The sequence below is a fragment of the Nycticebus coucang genome, chromosome 2, assembly GCF_027406575.1.
Source record: "Nycticebus coucang isolate mNycCou1 chromosome 2, mNycCou1.pri, whole genome shotgun sequence".
NCBI classification, from domain to species: domain Eukaryota; kingdom Metazoa; phylum Chordata; class Mammalia; order Primates; family Lorisidae; genus Nycticebus; species Nycticebus coucang.
Genome location: NC_069781.1, coordinates 139,182,249 through 139,209,375, shown reverse-complemented (window position 1 = coordinate 139,209,375; position 27,127 = coordinate 139,182,249). Strand labels below are relative to the sequence as shown.

The 27,127-nt window shown below is 38.8% G+C and overlaps 1 pseudogene; it reads left to right on the top strand.

Moving 5' to 3' along the window:
- Positions 1-441: 441 nt before the first annotated feature.
- The window catches only part of LOC128560048 (actin-related protein 2/3 complex subunit 1A-like), a 38,509-nt pseudogene continuing 11,823 nt past the window's right edge, over positions 442-27,127 (top strand).

Genomic DNA, 27,127 nt, shown 5'->3' with positions numbered 1-27,127 from the left:
GAAGTAAGAGAAAAAAAAAGTGGTGTTCATAAAATTGTTAAAAAAGAAGAAAGAAAAAATTAAAAATAGAAAAAATAAAAATAAAAAGTATATATATACAAATTATAATAAAAATTAACAATAGTTCCTCCAAGAAATAGTGAGAAAGAAAAAAAAGGCAGCAACCACAAAAGTATTACTCTTGTATATAGGTAGGAATATAAATCTATATGTATGATGTAGGGATTGACTTTCATAGGAATATATTTATAATGCAATATACTTTCTGGACACCAGGTGGCACTGTGAGTGGTTCCCAGGCTTATACCTGATTCACAGTTTATACTGTTACCCCAGTAATCACCCTACCTCGCTGGTCGCCATTTTGGAGTTTCTGTAAAAGTTTATTATCTAATTGTTGTGTAACCTTAGCTGCTCTGTTCCATAGAGCACTCCTATCCGATGTCCCAACTCAGTGCAAGAGTCCACGCTTCACGAATCTTTCTACTCTGTTCCCACGTTCTCCTTCAGACTGACAACTGCAATCAGCTGTGGGGGAGGGTGCTGGCTACCACCGGCTTTAGCTGCTGCTGGCTCCCGCAGCCACCGCTGGCCCTGCAGCTGCAGCACATGTAAACCTTATCCTCAGTTTTTGTGGCTCAAGTCTCACTTGAATCTGGAGTTTTGAGTCCAGCCACCCACCAGTTCAGTGCAGCCTGACCTGCCAGCCTATTCCAATATTCTACACCAGGAATGGTCCGGTCTATTTAATCACTCCTGTTGTTCTGGAAGAAGGGGTCCATCATTTTGGATAATTCAAAATGTGTGTTTCCCAGGTGGGATCCCTTCTCTTCAATTTTCTAACGGGTTGCTTAGCACCTTGTGATTCTGACTGGCTCCTATTTGGGGTGCCACACTTAGCTCAGGAATAAATTTTCATCAATTGGGTTTTGCTAGGAGTTGCAGGCTGCTGTCCTCCATGAGGGAAGGGCCCGCTGGAGGACAAGGCTGGAGCACGGCCAAGCAGGGAAAATCTCTACAACAGAGTTCATGATTTTAAATTACACCTCATATACAACAATCCTCCAATTCACTGCACATCTCCAGCTTTCTGTCCACACCAATAATCCACACGGGGAAAGGGTCCAGACCCCTCTTCCTCTCACCTGATGACTTGGGAGAGGTGGGTTACACATCTGTCCCATCCACCATCATGCTCTGCCTCAGTATCTTTATAGTTTCATTCTTAAGTTTAAATCTTTTATCCAGTGAGAATCAATTTTTGTTAATGGTGAAAGGTGAGGATCCAGTTTCAGTCTTCTACAAGTCATCAGCCAATTCTCTCAGCACCATTTGTTAATAGATAATATTTCACCCAATTTAGGTTTTTGATAGGCTTATCAAATATCAAATGATGATAAGTGGATGGGTTCATTTCTTGGATCTCTATTCTGTTCTATACATCTATTTCTTTATTTTTGTGCCAGTAGCATGCTGTTTTGATAACTATAGATTTGTAGTATAACCTGAAGTCTGATAGCATGATTCTTCCTGATTTGTTTTTATTTCTGAATAATGTCTTGGCTATTTGAGTTTTTTTCTGATTTCTTATAAAAGGAAGTACTATTTTTTTTCCAGATCTTTAAAATGTGACAGTGGTACTTTAATAGGAATTACATTCAATTTGTATATTGCTTTGAGTAGTGTGGACATGTTAACAATTTTGATTCTTCCCATCCATGAGCACAGTATGTTTTTCCATTTGCTAACATCTTCAGCTGTTTCTTTTCTCAGAGTTTCATAGTTCTCTTTACAGAGATCTTTCACGTCCTTTGTTAGGTAATTCCCCAAATATTTCATCTTCTTTGGCACTACTGTTAAAGGAATAGAGTCCTTGACTACTTTTTTCAGCTCAACTATTGTTGGTCCATATAAAAGCTACTGACTTGGTCCTGAGCACCCTGAGATGCTGCTATATTCCTTGATCATTTCTAAGAGTTTTGTAGTTGAGTCCCTGGGTTTTGCAGGTATAAGATCATATCATCTGCACAGAGAGAGAGGTTGATTTCTTCTGACCTTCTTTGGGTACCCTTGATTGCCTTCTCTTAACTGACTGCAATGGCTAAGACGTTCATTACTATGTTGCATCATAGTAGAACAATGACATCTTTGTGTAGTGCCAGATCTGAGGAGAAATGTTTTCAATTTTACTCCTTTCTATATAATATTGACTGTGGGTTTGTTTTATTTTTTATTATTTTTTTATTAAATCATAACTGTATACATTGATATGATCATGGGGCATCATACACTCGCTTCATAGACCATTTGACACATTTTCATCACAATGGTTAACATAGCCTTCCTGGCATTATCTCAGTTACTGTGCCAAAATATTTACATTCTACATTTACCAAGTTTCTCAAATACCCCTGTAAGATGCACCACAGGTATGATCCCACAAAACTCCTCCCTCTACCCCTCCCTCCCCTCCCGTTCCCACTTCCCGCTATTGTTAGGTTGTAACTGGGTTATAGCTTTCATGTGAGAGCCCCAAATTAGTTTCATAGTAGGGCTGAGTACATTGGGTACTTTTTCTTCCATTCTTGAGATACTTTACTAAGAAGAATATGTTCCAGCTCCATCCATGTAAACATGAAAGAGGTAAAGTCTCCATCTTTCTTTAAGGCTGCATAATATTCCATGGTGTACATATACCACAATTTATTAATCCATTCATGGAATGATGGGCACTTGGGCTTTTTCCATGACTTAGCAATTATGAATTGGGCTGCAAGAAACATTCTGGTACAAATATCTTTGTTATGTTGTGATTTTTGGTCTTCTGAGTATATGCCCAGCAGAGGAATTACAGGATTGAATGGCAGATCTATTTTTAGATCTCTGAGTGTTCTCCATATATCAGTCCAAAAGGAATGTATTGATTTGCATTTCCACCAGCAGTGCAGAAGTGTTCCCTTTTCTCCACATACACGCCAAAATCTCTGGTCTTGAGATTTTGTGATATCGGTTAGTCTCACTGGAGTTAGATGATATCTCAAAGTAGTTTTGATTTGCATTTCTCTGATGATTAAAGATGATGATCATTTTTTCATATGTCTGAAGGCCGTGTGCCTGTCTTCTTCAGAGAAGTTTCTCTTCAAATCCCTTGCCTAGTCTGCGATGGGATCCCTTGTTTTTTTCTTGCTGATGCATATGGTCTTTGTTTTTTAATTTGTTTTTGTGCTGAATTACATTTATAGATTTACGTATATTGAACCAGACTTGAGACCCTGGGATAAAACCAAATTGGTCATGATGTATAATTTTTTTGATGTGTTGCTGGATTCTGTTTGTTAGGATTTTGCTGAATATTTTTGCATCTATATACATTTGTGATATTGGTCTATAATATTCTTTTGTTGTTGGGTCTTTTCCTGGTTTGGGGATCAGGGTGATGTTTGCTTCATAGAATGTGTTGGGTAGTCTTCCTTCTTTTTCTACCTTTTGGAACAGGTTGAGTAGTATAGGTACTGATTCCTCTTTAAAGGTTTGGTAGAATTCTGACGTGAAACCATCTGGTCCTGGGCTTTTCTTTTTAGGGAGGTTTTGTATAGTTGATGATATTTCTGAACTTGATATGGGTCTGTTCAACATTTCCACTTGTTTCTGGCTAACTCTTGGAAGGTGGCGTGCTTCCAAGTATCAGTCAATTTCCTTCAGATTTTCAGATTTCTGAGAATAAAGTTTCTTAAGGTATTCATTAAGGATTTTTTTGATTTCTGAGGAGTCTGTTGTTATTTCGTCTTTGTTGTTTCTGATTGATGATATTAGAGATTTTACTCTTTTTTTACGATTAGGTTGGCCAGAGGTTTATCTATTTTATTGACCTTTTCAAAAACCAGGTTTTTGATTTAGTGATCTGTTGTATTATTCTTCTGTTTTCAATTTCATTTAATTCTGCTCTAATTTTGGTTATTTCTTTTCTTCTACTGGGTTTGGGGTTGGAATGTTCTTCCTTTTCTAGTTGCTTGAGATGTCCCATTAAGTTGTTAATTTCCTCTCTTTCCGTTCTCTTAAGGAAGGCTTGCAGTGCTATGAATTTCCCTCTTAGAACTGCCTTTGCGGTGTCCCAGAGGTTCTGATAGTTTGTGTCTTCATTGTCGTTTTGTTCCAAAAAATTGGCGATTTCTTTCTTAATCTCGTCTCTGACCCAGCTATCATTCAGCATAAGGTTATTTGACTTCCATGTTTTTGTATGGGTATGCAGATTCCTGTTGTTAGTCAATTCAAGTTTTATTCCATGATGGTCCGAGAAGATGCATGGAATAATTTCTATTCCTTTAAATTTACTGAGGTTAGACTTGTGACCTAAAATGTGGTCAATTTTGGAGTAAGTTCCTTGGGCTGATGAGAAGTATGTGTATTCGGTTTTGTTGGGATGAAGTTTTCTGTACATGTCTGCTAAATCTAAAATTGGATGGTTAGGTCTAAGTCCAAGATTTCTTTGCTCAGCTTCTTACTGGAGGATCAATCCAAGAATCCTAAAGGAGTGTTGAAACCTCCGACAATTTTGGAACTGGAGGAAATCAAGTTACTCATGTCTGTTAGAGTTTCTCTTATAAATTGAGGTGCATTCTGGTTGGGTGCATAGATATTAATAATTGAGATCTCATCATATTGAGTATTACCCTTAACAAATGTGAAGTGACCATTCTTGTCCTTCCTTACTTTTGATGGTTAGAAGCCTACTGTATCTGCAAATAAAATTGCAACACCTGCTTTTTTCTGATTACCATTTGCCTCAAAAATTAATGACCATTCTTTCACCCTGAGTCTGTATTTGTCTTTTAAGTTAAGATGTGAGTCTTGTATGCAAGAAATATCTGGCTTGAGTTTTTGTATCTAGTCAGCTAACCTATGCCTCTTTAGAGGACAGTTTAAGCCATTCACATTAATGGAGAGTATTGAGTGAGTTTACTTTTGTGGTATAGGATTGGGTTGGTCATTGTAGAGGGTAGGTCTGATAATATCCTGAAGAGCTGGTTTACTTATGGCAAATTTCTTTAACATATGAATGTCATTGAAGTATTTAATTTCTCCATCATGAATGAAACTCAGTTTAGGTGGATACAAGATCCTGAGTTGAAAGTTATTTTGCTTTAGGAGATTAAAAGTTGATGAGCAGACTCTTCTTGCTTGAAAAGTTTCAGCAGAGAGATCTGCAGTTATTCTAGTATTCTTTCCTTTGTACGTAATAGTTTTCTTTCGCCGGGCTGCTTTTAGAATGTTCTCTTTCATGTTAACTTTAGTGAAACTACTTATGATATGCCTGGGGGTGACTTATTGGGGTTGAATCGTGCTGGCGTTCTGAAGCTGTCTGCTATCTGAATTTCAGATTCTCTAGGCATGTCTGGAAAGTTTTCTTTCATAATTTCATGCAGAAGGGCCTCTGTGCCCTTCGAGGCCAGTTCATCATTCTCCGAAATCCCAATTGTTCATATATTGCTTTTCTTTAAATTATCTGAGAGTTCTCTGAGTGAGTGATCAGTTTTTGCTCTCCATTTCTCTTTCTCTTTGAGAGATTGGGAGCGTTTGAAGACTTTGTCTTCAATTTCAGAAATCTTTTCTTCTGCTTCCTCCCTTCTGTTGCTGAGGAATTTTATTGTATTTTTCATAGCTTTGATGGCTGTAAATTCTTGCTTCAGTGTGTCTAAGTCTTTGGTGGTTTTGTCTTTAAATTCGTTAAAATCTTGAGACAACTTTTGAATTTCTCCTCGAATTCCTAATTCCATTTTATTAATCTTGTCTGCAATCCAAATTCTGAATTCGATTTCTAAGATCTCAGCCAGTTTTTTATGAATGGGATCTTCAATCACATCTGCCGTATCCTTTCTTGGGGGAGTTGATCTATTCTGGTTATTCATGTTACCAGAGTTTTTCCACTGATTCTGCCCCATGGGTATTTTACTCTCTTTCATTTTTCCCCTGGGGCTTTATCGAGGTCCCGTACAGTGTTGTGGCCTGAGAAACTGGGGCCCAGTCTTGTGTGGTGTGGCTAAGTGGTTCTGTCTTGTTTTCAGTTGGTTTCTGTTCGATCCTATTGTAACTTTTACTGTGGCTTGAAGTCTCAGCTGTGTGGAAAAACCAGCAATTAAGTCACCCCGCCTTCCCACCTCTGGCACTAGTTGGAAAAGGAAAATCAAACCTTCTTACAACCGTATACCCAGGGCACCACCTGAAAAGTTCTCAGTCTATTAGTTTATTTCAAAAGGTCCAAATCGATTGTCTCAATCGGCACCTGTCTCGGGTGGGAGAGTTCTAGTGTTCTCTGGGAACTGGATCACAGCGGTCTGGTGACTCCTCTGATATGGCTTACTCCAGTGCTGTGTGGAGTCAGGAGGAGCCATCTAGCAAATAGATCAGTCTGGGAAGGTTGATGTCTCCTTCCCCACTTTGCCCCTCCGTTGGACCCAGTCACTGGTATCTCTGCAGATGGCTAACCCAGTTGCCTATAGTGAAAATATACTCCAGGGGTTTGCACCTGCCTGAATTGCAAGGAAGTCTGCCAGGCCCCTGCAGCCTGCCACTATTTAGCAGGAGGATATGGGGCCTGACATCTTTGAGTGCTTGATGCAGGTGGTGGGAGGGAGGTGTTCACTCAGGCTTAGCCCCGTCCCTGATTGATGTTGCTAACAGAACAGAACAGAACATACAACTTTGCAGGGTTCTGTCTCGGTTTCTGCTAAAATCGCCTACAGAAGACGGGCTGTTCTGAGTTCAAACGTCTTTGCTGCTGGAGGTTTGTGTCCAATTACCACTCTGTGTTGGCCCTGCCCTGGAAGCTTCCCCAGTTTGTGAGCAGTGTCAGGCAAATCCTTTGCTCACTGGTGGCCTCCTCTGGTTGCCCAGGGAGACAGGGGTTGTGGCTTCAGAATATCCAGAAGTGAGCCGTTTTGCTGTTAAAGAAAAAGGGGCTGTTGATTTGCCTCCAGAAACTGCCGCTCTTGTGTGGGCACCCAGCTGACCCCTTTGTCCTCTGTCTCGTGCCCCAGAGTCAGCACTGAGCAGCTGTAGTTTATGCTATGTCCACACCCCTTGAGAGATCTCCTAAGAATCCAGACTCCTGGGGGGCAGGCCAACAGACCCCTGAGTGAGAGTGTGGGGAAGCTAGAGTTTCATTCAGTTTGATGCCTGACCGTATTTTTGCCCAGGGAGGGCTGCTTTACCGCACCACTGGGAAGTGCCGCCAAGGCGTGACTTTCTCAGTGGAGTGCCCTCTCCTCACTCGCGTGCCTCAGACTCAGTGCTGACCAGTCGCATCTCAGGCACTGTGCACTCTCCTCGAGAAATCACCCAAGGATCTGAACTCCTGAGGGACAGGCCCCCAGACCCCGAGTGGGAGTGGGAGGAAGCTAGAATTTCATTCAGTTTTATGCCTGCCCGTATTGATGCATGGGGAGGGCTGCTGCACTGCACCTCAGGGAAGTGCTCCCGTGGCATGACTCCCCCTTAGCCGGGTGCCCTCTCCACACCTGTGTGCCTCAGAGTCACCGCTGACCATTTGCAGCTCGGGGACTGTCCACTCCCCTTGAGAAATCACCCAAGAATCTGAACTCTTGGGGGACAGGCCTCCAGACCTCCATGAGTGGGAGAGGAGTGTTGGGGGTTCAGGGTTGCCGGCAAAGAAGTTTTAAAGTTTTATACAATTTTATGCCTGGCAGGAGAACACCATGGCACCCTAGTAGGGGAGGTAGGTCCAGTTTTTAGAAGGTCTCTCCCATAGAGTGTAGTGGGAGTGCCTTTAATTTCTGCCTGTTTGTTTAATTGTGGGGCTCTTGAGCCGGTCTCATGGGGGAGGGCTATTCCCATCCGCTTGGTGGTGGATTTTGTACCTTTTGTTTGCGTCCTTGTGATCACAGCTTGCCTCAGCGGTGTTGATGTGCGTTCTTCAATCTTCTCTGTTGGTGTGGCTCAAATCCACCAGGATACTTACTAAATTCCTGTCCCTTAACTCTCCTTCTGGAAGGGAGCCTCTGTTGAAAGCTGGCTTCAGTCCGCCAACTTGTCTCTCTCCCTAATGATTTTCCTGCCTCATGTTTAGAATTCCATGACCCATATGGCAGGGAGTGAGCTGCATCGGAACCCAGGCTGCGTCTTTGGAGCGGAAACACCAAACCCAACAGAAGCCCACAAGACAAAAGCAACTGGAGGAAGTCTACAGGGTGGGAAAGAGCACGGTTTCATCCCATTTTTCTTTGATCTGTTGCTACACGCACTCTGCAGAAGACAATGTCAAGTTTCTCAACCTTTTATCCCCAGCCTATGGAAACTGTGGGTTTGTTTTAGATGGCCTCTATCAGTTTACGAAATGACCCATCTAATACTATTTTTTTTTTTTTATTGTTTGGGATTCATTGAGGGTACAATAAGCCAGGTTACACTGATTGCAATTGTTAGGTAACATCCCTCTTGCAATCATGTCTTGCCCCCATAAAGTGTGACACACACCAAGGCCCCACCCCTCCCTCCGTCCCTCTTTCTGCTTTTCCTCCCACCCATTAATTGTCCTCATATCAAAATTGATTACATTAATACTATTTTCTTAAGTGTTCTGATCATGATAGGATGCTGGATATTATCAAAAGCTTTTTCTGCATCAATTGAGGGAATCATATTGTTGGTTTTTAGGTGTTGTGTTATATTTACAGATGTATGTATGTTGAGCGAAACTTGTAACCATGGGATAAAACCAACTTGGTCATGGTGTATAATTTTTTTGATGTGCTGCTGAATTCTGTTTGCTAGAATTTTATTGAATATTTTTGCATCAATATTCATCAATGATATTGGTCTATAATTTTTCTTTCTTTGTTAGATCCTTTCCTGATTTGGGGATCAGGGTGATATTTGCTTAATAGAATGTTTGGGAAGTATTCCTTCTTCTTCTATGTTTTGGAAAAGGTTATGTAATATTGTTACTAGTTCCTCTTCAGAGTTTTGGTAGAATTCTGATGTGAAGCCATCTTATCCTGGAATTTTTTTTTCTTTTTGGGGAGATTTTGTATATGCTATTTCAGTGCTTGATACAACATTTCCATTTCGTTCAGTCTGAGTCTAGGTAAGTGGCATGCTCCCATTTGTCTATTTCCTACAGATTTTTATATTTCTGACAGTAGAGATTTTTGTAGTAATAATTAAGGATTTTTTAAAAATTTTCTGAGGTGTCTGTTGTTAATTTTCCTGTATCATTTCTGATGATATTAGGGATTTTAGCTTTCTGTTCCTGGTTAAGTTAGCCAAAGGTTTATCAATATTGTTAATCTTTTCAAAAAACCAACTTTTTGATTCCTTGATTTTCTGAATGATTATTTTTCAATTTCATTTAATTCTGCTTTAATTTTGGTTGTTTCTTTTCTTCTGTGGGATTTGGGGTTGAAGTGTTCTTCATTTTACAGTTGCTTAGATGACCTATTACATTGTTGACTTCCTCTCTGTTCTTTTGAGGAAAGCTTGCAAGGCTATAAATTTCCCTGTTAGGATCACCTTTGCAGTATTCCACAGGTTTTAATAATTTGTGTCTTCATTGTCATTTTGTTCCAAAAATTTGGTAATTCCCTTCTTAATCTCATCTAAATAAAGTGGCATAAGGTAATTTAGTTTCCATGATTTTGTTTGAGTATGAAGATTCCTGTTGTTGTTGAGTTCAACTTTTATTTTTTGATTGTCAGAGAAAGTACATGAAATAATTTTTATTCTTTTAAATTTGCTGAGGTTACACCGACCTAAGATGTGATCAATTATGGAGGATGATCCATGGGCTGATGAGAAGAAAGTGTATTCAGTTTTATTAGGATGAAATGTTGTGTAGATTTCTGTTAAGTCCATTTATAGTAGGGTCAAGTTTAAGTCTAATATTTCTTTTTTTTATTCTTGGAGGACCTATCCAATACTGCCAAAGGGCTGTTAAAATCTCCCAACTATTATAGTGCAAGGAGATATCAAATTGTTCATATCTGCTAGGGTTTCCTTTATAAATTGAGGATCATACTGGTTGGGTGCATAAATGTTAATAATTTCTAACTCTTCATGTTGAGTGTTTCCCTTGACAAATATGAAGTGACCATCCTTATCTTTCCTTACCTTTGTTGGTTTAAAGCCTATTGTATCTGCAAATAAAATTGCAACCTCTGATTTTTTTCTGGTTTCTATTTGCCTGAATTATAGATGTCTATCCCTTCAACTTGAGTCTATTTTTATCCTTTAAAGTAAGATGAGATTATTGTACGCAACAGATATCTGGCCTGAGTTTTTGTATCCAGTCAGCCAACCTGCGCCTCTTTAGAGGACAATTTAAGCCATTCACATTAATTAAGAGTATTGATAAGCATGGTAGTGTTTTGGTTGTCATGTTTTTCAAGTGTTCAGTGGATATTTTTAATATCCTGGAAATCTGGTTTAGTTATGGGAAAATTCTTCAACATGTGTAAGTCAGTAAAATATTTGATTTCTTCAACAGATGTGAAACTCATTTTAGCTGAATACAGGATCCTGGGCTGAAAGTGGTTTTGCTTTAGGAGAATGAAGGTTTATGACCATCCTCTTTTGGCTTGAAAAATTTCAGCTGAGAGATCTGCAGTCATTCTTATATTCTTCCCCTTGTAGGTTATACTTTTCTTATGTCTGGCTGCTTTCAGAATTTTTTCCTTCATATTAATTTTGGCAAAATTAATTACAATGTATTTAGGAGATATTTTATTTGGATTGAGTCATGCTGGGTTTCTGAAACTTTCTGCTATCTGAATTTCTGTATCTCTTGCCATGCTTGGGAAATTCTCCTCCATTATATCTTGAAGTAGAGCATTTGTACCTTTAGGACCATCCTCTTCTCTTTCAGGAATTCCTGTAAGATGAATGTTTGATCTTTCGGAATTATCCCACAACTCTCTCAGTGAATGATGTGTTTTTTCTCTCCACTTCTCTGCCTCTGGGGAACATTTAAAAGCTTTTTCTTCAACTTCTGAGATCCTTTCTTCTGCTTGCTCCACTCTATTACTGAGGGATTCTACTGTTTTTTTAGGTCCTTTAACAACTTTCTCATTTCTTTAATCTCTACTATTTCTTTCTCATTATGTCCAAATCCTTGGAGATTTTGTTTTTGAATTCATTGATTTCTTGAGACAACTTTTGAACTACTTGTTGAATTTCTACTTCCAACTTTACTTTTATTCTATTAATCTTATTTGCCATCCATATTCTGAATTTTATTTCTGAAATTTTAGCCATTTGTTTACGAATGGTATCTTCTGGTGTATCTCCTTTGTTGTTCCTTGGAGGAGTTGATCTATTCTGATTATTCATGTTGCCAGAGTTTTTCTGCTGTTCAACCTCATGATTATTTCACAGTTTGGCTAATGAAGCTTGTAAGGTGACTTTGGATTGAGGGCTCCTGGAGTTGTAGGTAACCAGCCCTTTATCAAAGAACTGGGACTAATGACTGTGGCTTTTTCCCTACAGCTTTACAAAGGTCCTTTTCAGTTCTGCAGCCTGTGACTCTGGGGACCTGATTGTTGTGATGGGGTTAGGTGGTTCTGTCTTGTATTCAGCCAACTCTATCAAATCCTAATGAATCGGCAGCTTTGGGTTGAAATACCAACTGAGGAGAGATACAAGCAATTAAGACAAGCCACCCATTATGGGCAATAACTGGAAGAGGAGACTCAGTCCCTCCCTGTACAACACAACCAGGGCTCTACCTTGACAGGTACCCAGGTGGCTGGCCCAGGTCAAGAGCTCCAAATCAATTGTCTCAAGTAGCACAATTGCTGTTCAAGTGGGAGAGTTCAAAATGTCTCCAGCAATGAGACAGCAGGGAACAACAGGCAGCTCAATTTTTAATTGCTCCGGTGCTCTGTGGAGTCAGAAAAGCCTGCCCAGCAAGAGTTTGTCCAGGAGGGTTCACACCTCCTTCCTCACCTTGCACACCAGCCACACCCAGTCACTTGTAACCCTGTGGGGCTGTGGCCCACTTCCTTCCAATGAGCAAATGTGCAAGGGATTTATGCCTGCCAGAGTCAAAGTGGAATCAGTGTCTCCTCAACCAGACTGCTGCTCTCTGCCAACATAGGCAGGAGGAACTCAAGCCTGACTCCTTCTGGTGCTCATTGGAAACTGAGGAGTGTTCCTCCCGAGTCTGTTCTGAGCTGGGGGTCACTGTCACAGTGTGTGTTTCTCTCCCTCAGAGACTGCAGCTCTACCCCAGCCACACTCCTCTGGTACCCCTGCATGGCAAGGTCTGTCTGTCTCCCTCTGGCCAACCACAGAATTGGGGAGGTGTCTTTCCAAAATTTGACCCCAGTGGGAGTTTGCCACTGGCTCTGCTGCTGCATCACAAGTGCTGCCGTGTGTGCCTGCACCTTCCCTCATACTGCTGCCTCTGTCCTGCTGCTGCTCCACACTTTTGCAGTGCCAGGTCAGTCCCCCTCCTTATGAGTCTCTCCACTTCTACTCAAGTCATAGTTTCAGTGCAGCTGTGCTGCAGCCCATGCAATGCCCAGCTCTAACAAGGAACCACCAGACACTTGGACTCTTCAGGGGTAGGCTTCCAGACCACTAGGCAAGTAAGGAAAGGTGGACTTGGAGTTCAGAATAGCAGGGAAAATTTTTGTTCAACCTTTATGCCAGGCAAGAGTATTCCCAGGCTCACAGCGGGATCTTTCTGGAGAAGGAGTTCTAGCCTTCAGCGGTTCTCTCCTGTGGGTTGAAACAAGAGGTCGTCTGTTCACTGCTCACTTGTAGAAAGCACACAGCAAACCACTCTCTTGAGGGAAGGAATGGACTCTCACCTTCTTTAGGATGGGTTTTGTATCTGTAATTTGCTTCCTTGGAGTTGCATGGTGCCTCAGCAGGGGTGACGTGCACTTATCAATCTTCTCTCTCAGCTCAGCTCCCAACCTTCAGCAATACTGTGTTCATATTGACCAATATCCCTTCCTCTGGACAGGAGCTTCTGTTGAAAGCTGGATTCAGTCAGCAATCTTACCTCCTCCTTGATCACTTTTGAAAACTAGCATGTCATCCTTTTAGTCAGAGGCACCTCTGCACGTACTTATGCTAGTGTTTTCTGTGGCCTATTGTGTTTTCTTTCTTAATTTTTGGATACTTGTACATTCTAAAACTATTGCTATCATTAAGCCTTTGAACAATATGTTGTTTTATCTTTTATTTTGTTTTGTACCAGTTTTACAACAGTACATCTATTCTACTGCTTGCTTTGAATTTAATGTTTTCCTCTTCTCTTTTCCTATGGTGAAAACTTAGATTTTTCTTCCTTTCAAATGGAGAGAAATGCCCTCAATAAAATTTTCTTTAAGTTCTTATATTGTTAATGCATAAATTTTGATTTGTTCTGTTTTCATCATAATTTCATCTAAAATAGTTCAATAGATCTTCAAATTTCTTCTTTGGGCCATGTTGTGTTTAGAAATATATTATTTACTCTTATGTTTTTGTAATATTCTAGTTCTATTTCTGTTATTGACTTATTTAATTTCATTAGGCTGATAGTGTACATTCATTTTAATAAGGTGCATTTCGAGACATGGAGTATGGTCATTCTTGTGGAGAAATCCTTGTGGACTAGTGAATTATGTGCATTTACCCATGACTGGATTAAGTAGCTTAAATTTATAAAATATATTGAGTTGACTCGTGGTGTTGTTTAGATAAACTATGTGCTCACTGATTTACTACCTGATGTATCTGTTAATATCTGATAGAGGGTGTTGAAAACTCCAATAATAATAATAAACTATTTCTTTTTTAAGTTCTCAGTTTCTCCCTCACCTAATTTGTCACCCCATTAATATACCAATGTACATGTTAAGGACAATTTTTATCTTCTTGGTAAATTATCCTTTTTATTCTTACTTGATGCTCTTTTTAATTCCAGATCTGTTTACTTGCTTTACAGTCTTCTCTGAAAAAAATTAATATAAGTGGTCTGGATTTCTTCAAGTAATGGTAGCGTGTTATATTTTTTCCTCTATTCCTCTTTAATCCAGGAGTGTTTATATATTTAAATTTTGTTTCTGATAGACAGCATAGTTGGAGTTATTTTCCCATCCACTCTGGCAACCTATGATTTTTCATTGATGCTTTTAAAGCATTGGCTGTCAAAGTAGTTTTTTATGTAGTTGATTTTATCCACCATATTTGTTACTATCTTGTAGTTCTTGTGCTATCTTTGAATTGATTTTTGTCTTCCACTCATTTCCTACTTTTTGAGTTTGTTCATTCTGAATTTTGCCTGATTTTCCTGTCTTTCTTGGCATAACAGACTTCTTTTAAAATTTTTAAGTGGTGATCCTAACTTTTATTTTTCATATTATTAATTAATCTAACAAATGTTAATTTGTTAAATATTAAATAGCAATAATGAATTTTATTACATGCTTAAATGTTCACCATACATACATACTATGCAAGTGTAAAAGTGAAGTGAATGGTAGAAAAGATACAATAGACAGGAGGGAAAATTTTGGATTTTTCTGCTATTATAAGGTATTCAAACTATCTCTGAAATTATATACACTTTTTTAAAAGGGTACTTATATTCATTACATGTATAATTTATAAACTGTAGGCAGGCCATGGGACCAAGGTCCTCAGGTCCTAGCCGGATGTTGACCACAGTCTCCATTAAATCCTTTCCCATCTTGGCTCCTCCCACATGGCAGAAATATTCATCAACTCCACCAACAAAGAGATTTGTAGCAATAGAGAAATCCAAGTCTCATGTAACATATAGCCACACACATGACATTACTTGGCCTGGGTTATTAGAATGATTCTTCCCAAATTTACATCAAAAGGATTAGAATACAAGTTCTTGTGTATTTTGTACACCAAGAGGTGGGAATCACTCGGCACCATGTCAGGGGTTTTCTGCCATGTCATCTTCTGTCCAATCTGGAGCAGGTTCTAGGTCTACACTTCTTTTGCATGATCTCAACCTTTATGAAAAGAACTGGTGAGTTATTTTTCAGAATGTTTCATGGGATGGTTATTCTGATGATTTTTTTATTTATTTTAATTTTTTATTTTTTCTTGCAGTTTTTGGCCAGGGCCAAGTTTGAACTCACCATCTCCAATACATGGGGCCAGAGCCCTATTCCTTTGAGCCACAGGCACCACCCGTTTTTTTTTTTTTTTTAATAATTTTACAGGAAACATAGAGTTAAACACGTAATTATGTATGGATGCAGACAAGAAAAATTAAATAGGATATTATTTACAAAGATAAATTTAGAGAAAAAACAAGGAAGAAATTTCTAATGGTAAAATAAAAATTTAAGATAATAGTAATTATCACCTGGGTAACAAAGAGGATGGAAATGGCAAGAAACCCACATGGGGCAGCAACAGTGTTGACAGTGCTCTCCTTACCAAGCTCCATAGTGAATTAAAAAAAATGAAAATTTCCATGTTTGCATTCCCACCAGCAGTGTAGAAGTGTGCCCTTTTCTCCACATCCACGTCAACATCTCTGGTTTTGGGATTTTATTATGTGGACTACTCTTACTGGGGTTAAGTGATATCTCAAAGTAGTTTTGATTTGCATTTCTCTGATGATTAAGGATGATGAGCTTTTTTTCATGAATCTGTAGATTGTGCATCTGCCTTATTTAGAGAAGTTTCTCTTCAATTTCTTTGCCTACACTGAGATGGGATCACTTGTTCTTTTCTTGCTAATACGTTTGAGTTCTCTGTGGATTCTGGTTAGTACCCTGTGTCAGAGTTATAACCTGCAAATATTTTCTCTCATACTGAGTGCTGTCTGCTTGCTTTACTTACTATGTTCTTGGCTGTGCAGAAGCTTTTTAGTTTGACCAGGTCCCAGTAATGTATTTTTGAAGCTGCTTCAATTGCCTGGGGAGTCCTCCTCATGAAATATTCATCCAGGCCGATTCCTTCAAGAGTTTTCCCAGCACTCTCTTCAAGTATTTTTATAGTTTAATGTCTTAAGTTTAAATCTTTTATCCAGTGAGAGTCTATCTTTAGTAATGGTGAAAGGTGTAGGTCCAGTTTCAGTCTTTTACAGGTCGCCAGCCAGTTCACCCAGCACCATTTGTTAAATAGGGAATCTTTTCCCCACTGAACGTTTTCATTGGCTTGTCAAAATCAAATAACGGTAAGTAACTAGATTCATCTCTTGGTTCTCTATTCTGTCCAGACATATACTTCTCTGTTTTTGTGTCAGTACCATGCTGTTTTGATCACTATCGATTTATAGTACAGTCTCAGGTAGGTAGCATGTTTCCTCCTGCTTTGTTTGTATTTCTGAGTAATGTTTTCGCTATTGGAGGTTTTCTCTGATTCCATATAAAACAAAGTATTATTTTTCAGTATTAAAACATGACAGTGGAGCTTTAATAGGAATTACATTAAAATTATATATTGCTCTGGGTAGTATAGATACTTTGAGAATGTTCATTCTTCCCAGTCATGAGCATGATATGTTTTTCCATTTGTTAACATCTTGAGCTATTTCTTTTCTTAAAGTTTCATAGTTCTCTTTATAGAGATCTTTAATATTCTTTGTTAGGTATACTCCCAAATATTTCATCTTCTTTGCCATACTATGAAAGGAACAGAGTCCTTGACTGTTTTTTTATGGGTGTTGATTTTGTAGCCCGAGACATTGTTGTATTCCTTGATCACTTCTAAAAGTTTGTAGTAGAATCCCTACTGTTTTCCAGATATACGATCATATCATCTGAGAAGAGTGAAAGTTTGATCTCTTCTGACCCTATGTGGACACCCTTGATCACTTTTTCTCCCCTAATTGCAATGGATAAAACTTCCATTACAATGTTAAAGAGCAATGGAGACAATGGGCAATCTTGCCTGGTTCCTGATCTAAGTGGAAATGATTTCAATTTAGCTCCATTCAATTAGATATTGGCTGTGAATTTGCTGTAGATGGCCTCTATCAGTTTAAGAAAAGTCCCTTCTATACCAATTTTCTTAAGTGTTCTGATCATGAAGGGATGCTGGATATAATCAAGAACTTTTTCTGCATCAATTGAGAGAATCATATGGTCATTATTTTTTATTTTGGTTATGTGCTCAATTACATTAATAGATTTACGTATATTGAACCAGCCTTGAGACCCTAAGAAAAATCTCACTTGGTGATGGTATATAATTTTTTTGATGTGTCATTGGATTCCGTTTGTTAGGATCTTATTGAGTATTTTTGCATCAATACTCATTAGTGTTATTGGTTTATAATTTTCTTTTCTTGTTGGGTCTTTCCCTGGTTTAGGGATCAAGGTGACTTTTGCTTCATAGAATGTGTTGGGTAGCATTCCTTCTTTTTCTATATTTTGGAAGAGGTTTAGTAGTATAGGTATTAGTTCTTCTTTAAAGGTTTGGTAGAATTCTGACGTGAAGCCATCTGGTCCTGGGCTTTTCTTTTTAGGGAGATTTTGTATAGTTCATGCTATTTCAGAAGTTGGTATAGGCCTGTTCAACATTTCCACTTCATTCTGGCTACGTCTTGGTAGGTGGCGTACTTCCAAGTATTGGTCGATTTCCTTCAGATTTTCATATTTCTGAGAGTAAAGTTTCTTGTAATATTTGTTAAGAATTATTTAAATTTCTGAGGTGTATGTTGTTATTTCATCGTTACCATTTCTGATCGATGAAATTAGAGATTTTACTCTTTTTTTCCTGGTTAGGTTGGCCAAAGGTTCATGCATTTTATTAATCTTTTCAAAAAGCAGCTTTTGGATTTATTGATCTGTTGTCTAATTCTTTTGTTTTCAATCTCATTTAATTCTGTTCTGATTTTGGTTATTTCTTTTCTTCTGCTGGGTTTGGGGTTGGAATGTTGTTCCTTCTCCACTTGCTTGAGATGTCCCATTAAGTTATTAACTTCCTCTCTTTCCATTCTCTTGAGGAAGGCTTGCAGTGCTATAAATTTCCCTCTTAGGACTGCCTTTGCAGTATCCCAGAGGTTCTGATAATTCACATCATCATTGTTGTTTTGTTCTAACAATTTGGTGATTTTCTTCTTAATCTCATCTATAACCCATCTATCCTTCAGCATAAGGTTATTTAGCTTCCATGTTTTTGTATGTGTATGTAGATTTCTGTTGTTATTGAGTTCAACTTTATTCCATGATGGTCTGAGAAGATGCAAGGAACAATTTCTTTTTTTTTCAATTTGCTGATGTTAGATTTGTGACCTAGGATGTGTTCAATTTTGCAGTATGTTTTGTGGGCTGATGAGATGAATGTGTATTCAGTTTTGTTAGGATGCAATGTTCTGTAGATGTCTGTTAAGTCCAGATGTTGAATGGTTAAGTTTAAATCTAAAATTTCTTTGCTTTGCTTCTTTTTGGAGGATCTATCCAGCACTGCTAAAGGGGTGTTAAAATCTGCAACTATTATGTAACTGGAGGAAATCAAGTTGCTCATGTCTGTTATAGTTTCTCTTATAAATTGAGGTGCATTTTGGTTGTGTGCATAAATATTATTACTTGAAATCTCATTATATTGAGTATTACTTTTAACAAATATGAAGTGTCTATCCTTATACTTCCTTATTTTGGTTGGTTTAAAGTCTATTGTATCTGCGAATAGGATTGCATTGCCTGCTTTATTCTGCTTTCCATTTTCCTGGGGTATAGATGACCATCCTTTCACCTTGAGTCTCTATTGATCTTTTAAGGTACGATGAGATTCTTGTATGCCGCAGGTATCTGGCTTGAGGTTTTGTATCCAGTCAGCCAACCTGTGCCTCTTTAGAGGACATTTTCAACCATTCACATTAATTGAGAATATTGATAAGCTGTTTGAGAGTCCTGTGGACATTTTTAATTCTTTTGTGACTGTGGAAGTTGAAATTTGATCAAAAGTTTCTGAATGAGTTTACTTTTGTGGTGGAGGATTACGTTGGTCTTTATGGAGGATAGGTCTGATAATATCCTGGAGATCTTATGGCAAATTTCTTCAACATGTGAATTTCATTAAAGTATTTAATTTATCTATCATAAATGAAACTCAGTTTAGGTGGATACAGGATCCTGTGTTGACAGTTATTTTGTTTTAGGAGATTAAAAGTCGATGACCATTCTCTTTTAGCTGGGAGGTTTCAGCAGAGAGATTTCTGAAACTTTCTAGCAGGAGGTTTCTGCAGTTATTCTAATATTCTTCCCCTTGTAGGTTATGGTGTTCTTTTGTCTGGCTGCTATCAGAATTTTCTCCTTCATATTAACTTTAGTGAAATTGATTATGATGTTTATGGTTGATGTCTTATTGAGGTATAGTCGTGCTGGAGTTCTGAAACTGTCTGCTATCTGAATTTCAGAATCTCTTGGCATGTCTGGAAAGTTATCTTTCATAATCTCATGAAGAAAAGACTCTGTGCCTTGTCAAGCCACTTTTTTGCTTTCTGGGATCCCTATAAGACAAATATTGTTTTTATTTGAATTATCCCAGAGCTCTCTGTGAGAGTGATCTGTTTTTACCCTCCATTTTTCTTCCTCTCTGAGAGTTTGGGAGTGTTTGAAAACTTTGTCTTCAATGTCAGAAATCTTTTCTTCTGCTTGCTCCACTCTGTTACTGAGGGATTCTACTTTATTTCTCAGATCTTTGAGGCTGCAACTTCTTGTCTCAATGTGTCAAACCCTTTGGTCATTTGGCCTTTGAACTCGTTGAATTTTTGATACATCTTTTGGGTTACTGCTTGAAATTCTAATTCAATCTTATTTGCTATCCAGATTCCAAATTTGATTTCTGACATCTCAGCTATTTGTTTGTGCATGGAATCTTGTGCTGTGTCTGCCTTGTTGTTTTATTTGGGATTTGATCTACTCTGATTATTCATATTGCCAGATTTTTTCCAATGATTTTGCCTCATGATTGTTTTTCACCATTCCCCTGGCTGTCCTCAGAGTTGGGGAGATGTCTCTTCTAGATTAGACCCCAGCGGGATCACTCTATTGTTGCTGGGTCTTTTTATGGAGTGACCCTATGTAGCTCCTCTGGGACTGCACCAGCCAGGGAGTTCTGGTTGTTCCAGAAGCTCCAGAGTGTGACACACCCAGATTTGGCAATAGGGTGGTGGTGGTGGTGCATACGGTTCTTGGAGTGCCTAGTGCCCGGTCACTTTTGCACAGAGAGCCCAAGGCTCCAGCAGTCTCTGGCCAGGAGAAGGGCTCCAGGCAGAGTCAGGAAGGGCTCCAGAGGGTTGGTGGCTACCAGAGTTTCTGGCCAGATGAGCAGGCCGTTGTGGAGGAAGGGAGGGTATGGGAGGGAGGATGCAGTTTTACAAGACTCCTGGTGTTCCTGGTTAGGGTGTGCAGAGGCCCGGCAGCCACGGGCACAGGTCATGGTTTCGCATGGCTGTGGCAAGTCCCTGGCCGGGGTGGGCATATGGATGCCCAGGCGGGCACTGGTTGCGGGTCATGGCACTGCTCAGCCTCCATCAAGTACCTGGCTGGGACAGGAATATGGAGGCCCAGGCAGGTGTTGCTTGGCATCCAGTGAGTCCCTGGCTGGGGTGGGCATTTGGAAGTCTGAGCAGGTGCGGGTCACAGGTTGAAGTCATGGCACTGCTCATACAGAGGTTTTGGTGGGCGTGTATGGTGGGTTGTGGCGCCGCTCGGCCACCAGGGAGTCCCTGCTTGGGGCGGGAATACTAATGTCTGGGAGGGTGCTGCTTGGAAGCCAGTGAGTCCCTGCCCAAGGCGGGAATATGGATGTCCAGGTGGGTGTGGGTCGCACGTCGTGGCACCACTCGTATGGAGGTCCTGGTGGGCGTGGGGTGCAGGTCATGTGGGCAGTTGTATGGAGGTCTAGGTGGGCACGAGTTATGGGTCATGGTGCAGCTCTTTCAGAGGTCTGGGTAGACGCAGTGCATGGGGTGAGGTTTGTGAGGCTGCGCGTCTGCCTGTGGAGTTCCTATGGGTGTGTGTGGCATGGTCCCCAGAGTCTCTTGCTTAGGGGGTGCTTGGTCTATCAGAGGTATAGGGGGCACTGCTCAAGAACCTCCTCCCTCAGTCTCAGCAGGGGTTAGGCTTCTGGTTCATCGGGTAAGGGGGGGAAGGGTGTACTGGAATTTCAGAATGGTAGGGAAGATCTTCAATATTTTTGCCTAGCAAGAGTGTTCAGAGTCATGGCAAGGTTATTCTGAGTAAGTAGTCCCCATTTCTGATAGCACTCACCCGTGGGGTGAGGCAAGAGGTCCACAGTTCGCCACTTGTCTGTAGAAAACCTGCAGGAGCAAATGAAGAGAGAAAAGAAAGGAGACAGAAAAACAAAGAAAAACCACAGCTTTCTTGTGGGAGGGGATGGACACTCCTCTTTCCAGATGAATTTTGTAACTGAAGCTTGGTTTCTTGGTGTCACAGCTTGCCTTAGCAGAGGTGACCTGCAGTTATCATCTCTCTCTTGGCTGGGCTCCCAGTCTTCAGCTTAATTGGGCTGTTTATGGATGTTATCTTTCCTTTTGGACAGGAGCCTCCCTCGGAAGCAGCTCTCAGTCCACCATCTTGCCCTTCACTTGTATCACCTGATTTTTAATGAGTGATTACTAAAGTTATTTTTAGTACTTAGTAATATAAAAAAATACTATTTCAAAAATGTATATGTCTCTTCAAATATTTTCATGATATTGGCATATAGAGAGGAAATTGTAATATTTAATTTATTATTTTCATCTAGCTTAATTTTTTAAAAAATCATTCTTATGATATTTTCATTTGTGTTGTCTGAGCCAAAATTTTACCCAGCTTCTAATTATTTAATTGATCCTACGGTTTTCACAGGTTTATACTGAACCTTTCACAGTCCTTGACACCATTCCTGTGTGAACAAAGGGCTATGTTGGCTAATGAAGCAGGATTCCAGAACCTGGGTTTAACAAGGATTTCTTTACCTTAAACAAACAAACAACAACAACAAAAAGGCATTAAGATGAGAGAAGAAAACATTCAGGATTCCAGACAGGATTTATTTAGGGTTTGGAATTAGGAATGCCCTACTGCCAACATGACTGAATGAAATACACATGCTTTTGTGAAGGATACATTCATGCAGTATGAATCTCTGAGAATCAGTGGCATCTGTCTACTGCATAAGTATGTAAATCTTTAGGCTACTAGGCTAAAAACACTTACACAAGGATTGCGGTCATTTCTTCAAGGCTTATGACCTATGAACAAACAATGAACTAAGAACACTATTATTTTATTGCTACTAATACTCTAACTTAATAATTGGGCATTTATTTCTTCAGATAAGCCATAGGCTTCAGTCAGAGTCTCTATTCTTTGATATGGTACACAGAGAATTTCAATTTTCAATATTTAATTGAAAAAAATAGCATCTGTCATATACTGTATGACAGCCTAGGTATAATTTAATTTAATTTAAATGTATATAAAAAGCAACACTACACTCCATGTAAACCACATAGAAGATATGAGTTCTGACAGTTAAGTTTGTGAACTCATGTTAGAAAAAGTGCCACATGTTGCATTGTCGAATATCACTATGTCACCTGATGGCCCAGGGGAGTACTTTAATTTATCAGCAACACATAACAAAATAACATAGAAAGGGTAGGTTGGTGTCCACAGAGGTGGTTCAATCTTCTTCTTTTATTTCTTTTTTCCCTCTTTGCATTTTTTTTTATTATTAAATCATAGCTGTGTACATTGATATGATCATGGGGCACCACACACTAGCTTCATAAACCGTTTGACACATTTTCATCACACTGGTTGATATAGCCTCCTGGCGTTTTTCAGTTATTGGGCTAAGACACTTACATTCTACATTTACTAAGTTTCACATATATCCAAGTAAGCTGCACCGCAGGTGTGATCCCACAGGTACCCCTACCTCTAGCCACATCCCCCCTCCCTCCCCTCCCGATCCCCCTTCCCCCTGTTGTTAGGTTGTAACTGGGTTATAGCTTTCATGTGAGAGCCCTAAATTAGTTTCATAGTAGGGGTGAGTACATTGGGTACTTTTTTTTCCATTCTTGAGATACTTTACTAAGAAGAATATTTTCCAGTTCCATCCATGTAAACATGAAAGAGGTAAAGTCTCCATCTTTCTTTAAGGCTGCATAATATTATATGGTGCACATATACCACAATTTATTAATCCATTCGTGGATCGATGGGCACTTGGGCTTTTTCCACGACTTAGCAATTATGAATTGGGCTGCAATAAACATTCTGGTACAAATATCTTTGTTATGATGTGATTTTTTGTCTTCTGGGTATATGCCAAGTAGAGGAATTACAGGATTGAATGGCAGTTCTATTTTTAAATCTCTAAGTGTTCTTCATATATCTTTCCAAAATGAATGTAATAATTTGCATTCCCACCAGCAGTGCAAAAGTGTTCCCTTTTCTCCGCATCCACACCAACATCTCTGGTCTTGGGATTTTGTGATATAGGCTAGTCTTACTGGAGTTAGATGATGTCTCAAAGTAGGTTTGATTTGCATTTCTCTGACGATTAAAGATGATGAGCATATCTTCATATGTCTGAAGGCCATGCGCCTGTCTTCTTCAGAGAAATTTCTCTTCAAGTCCTTTGCCCAGCCTGCGATGGGATCCCTTGTTGTTTCTTGCTAATGCGTTTGAGTTCTCTGTGGATTCTGGTTATTAAAACTTTGTCAGAGAAATAACCTGCAAATATCTTCTCCCATTCAAAGGGCTCTTTGCTTGCTTTACTTACAGCGTTCTTGGTTGTGCAGAAGCTTTTTAGTTTGATCAAATCCCAGTAGTGTATTTTTGAAGCTGCTTCAATTGCCCGGGGGGTATTCTTCATAAAATACTCGCCCAGACAGATTTCTTCAAGGGTTTCCCCTGCACTCTCCTTTAGTATTTTTATAGTTTCATGTCTTAGGTTTAAATCTTTAATCAAGTGAGAGTCTATCTTAGTTAATGGTGAAAAGTGTGGGTCCAGTTTCAGTCTTCTGCAGGTTGCCAGCCAGTTCACCCAGCACCATTTGTTAAATATGGAATATTTTCCCCACTGAATATTTTTAATTGGCTTGTCAAAGATTAAATAACGGTAAGTAGCTGGATTCATCTCTTGATTCTCTATTCTGTTCCAGATATCTAATTCTCTATTTTTGTGCCAATACCATGCTGTTTTGATCACTATCGATTTGTAGTATAGTCTGAGGTTTGGTAGCATGATTCCTCCTGCTTTGTTTTTATTTCTGAGTAATGTCTTGGCTATTCAAGTTTTTTTCTGATTACATACAAAACGAAGTATTGTTTTCTTGAGATCATTAAATTATAACAGTGGAGCTTTAATGGGGATTGCATTGAAATTATATATTGCTTTGCGTAGCATGGACATTTTAACAATGTTGATTCTTCCCAGCCATGAGCATGGTATGTTTTTCCATTTGTTAACATTTTCATCTATTCCTTTTCTTAGAGTTTCATAGTTTTCTTTATACAGATCTTTCACGTCCTTTGCTAGATAAACTCCCAAGTATTTCATCTTTTTTGGCACTACTGTGAATGGCATAGAGTCCTTAATTGTTTTTTCAAATTGACTATTGTTGGTATATATAAAGGCTACCGGTTTATGAATGTTGATCTTGTAACCTGAGACACTGCTGTATTCCTTGATCAATTCTAAGAGTTTTGTAGTAGAGTCCCTAGTGTTTTCCAGATATACAATCATATCATCTGCGAGGAGCGAAAGTTTAATCTCTTCTGACCCTATATGGATACCCTTGATCACCTTTTCTTCCCTAATTGTGGTGGCTAAAATTTCCATTACAATGTTGAAAAGCAATGGAGACAATGGGCAGCATTGTTTTGTTCCAGATCTGAGTGGAAATAATTCCAATCAATATGATGTTGGCTGTGTGTTTGCTGTAAATGGTATCTATCAGATTGAGAAATGTCCATTCTATACCAATTTTCTTAAGTGTTCTGATCATGAAGGGATGCTGGATATTATCGAAGGCTTTTTCTAAATCGATTGAGAGAATCGTATGGTCTCTGTGTTTTAATTTGTTTATGTGCTGAATTTCATTTATAGATTTAAGTATATTGAACCAGCATTAAGACCCATGGATAAAATCGATGTGGTCATGATGTATATTTTTGATGTGTTGCTGGATTCTGTTTCTTAGGAAGTTGTTGAATATTTTTGCATCTATATTCATTAGTGATATTGGTCTATAGTTTTCTTTTCTTGTTGGGTCTTTTCCTGATTTGGGGATCAGGGTTATGTTTGCTTCATAGAACGTGTTGCATAGTCTTCCTTCTTTTTCTACCTTTTGGAACAGGTTGAATAACATAGGTACTAATTCCTCTTTAAAGATTTGGTAGAATTCTGACGTGAAACCATCTGGTCCCGGGCTTTTCTTTTTAGGGAGATTTTGTATGGTTGATGCTATTTCTGAACTTGATATGGGCCTGTTCAACATTTCCACTTGATTCTGGCTAAGTCTTGGAAGGTGACGTGCTTCTAAGTATTGGTTATTTTACTTCAAATTGTCATATTTCTGAGAATAAAGTTTCTTGTAATAGTCATTAAGAATTTTTTGGATTTCTGAGGTGTCTGTTGTTATTTCACCTTTGTTGTTTCTGATTGATGAGATTAGAGATTTTACTCTTTTTTTCCTGATTAGCTTGGCCAAAGTTTTATCTATTTTATTGACCTTTTCCAAAAACGAGCTTTTTGATTTATTGATCTGTTGTATTATTCTTTTGTTTTCAATTTCATTTAATTCTGCTCTAATTTTGGTTATTTCTTTTCTTCTACTGGGTGTGGGGTTGGAATGTTCTACTTTTCTAGTTGCTTGAGATGTCCCATTAAGTTGTTAACTTCCTCTCTTTCCGTTCTCTTGAGGAAGGCTTGCTGTGCTATAAATTTCCCTCTTAGAACTGCCTTTGCGGTGTCCCAGAGGTTCTGATAGTTCGTGTCTTCATTATCATTTTGTTTCAAAAAATTGGTGATTTCTTTCTTAATCTCATCTCTGACCCAGCTATCCTTCAACATAAGGTTATTTAACTTCCATGTTTTTGTATGATTCTTGTTGTATGTTTTGTATGATTCTTGTTTTGTATGTTTTGCAGATTCTTGTTGTTACTCAGCTCAAGTTTTGTCCCATGATGGTCTGAGAAGATGCATGGAATAATTTCTATTCCTTTAAATTTACTGAGGTTAGACTTGTGACCTAAGATGTGATCAATTTTGGAGTAAGTTCCGTGGGGTGATGAGAAGTATGTGTATTCAGTTTTGTTGGGATGAAATGTTCTGTAGATATCTGCTAAATCCAAAAGTTGGATGGTTAGGTTTAAATCTAAGATTTCTTTATTCAGCTTCTTGTGGGAGGATTGCGAAACGGGTGTTGAAATCTCTGACTATTATGGAGCTGGAGGACATCAAGTTGCTCATGTCTGTTAAAGTTTCTGTTATAAATTGAGGTACATTCTGGTTGGGTACATAGATATTAATGACTGAAATCTTATCATATTGAGTCTTACCCTTAACAAGTATGTAGTGACCATTCTTGTCCTTCTTTACTTTTGTTGGTTTAAAGCATATTGTATCAACAAATAAGATTGAACACCTGCTTTTTTCTTATTACCATTTGCCTAAAATATGGATGACCATCCTTTCACCCTGAGTCTGTATTTGTCTTTTAAGTTAAGATGTGATTCTTGTATGCAGCAAATATCTGTCCTGAGTTTTTGTATCCAGTCAGCTAGCCTATGCGTCTTTAGAAGACAGTTTAAGCCATTCACATTAATGGAGAATATTGATAAGTCTGGTGAAGTTTTGTGTATCGAGTTTTTCAAAAGTCCCATGGGCATTTTGAATCTGTTCACCAGTGTGGAAGTTGGAGTTTGATCAGAAGTTTCTGAGTGAGTTTACTTTTGTGGTATAGGATTCGGTTGGTCTTTATGGATGATAGGTCTGAGAATATCCTGAAGAGCTGGTTTGGTTATGGCAAATTTCTTCAACATATGAATGTCATTAAAGTATTTAATTTCTCCATCATTGATGAAACTCAGTTTAGCTGGATACAAGATCTGGGGTTGTAAGTTAGTTTGATTTAGGAGATTAAAAGTCGATGACCAAC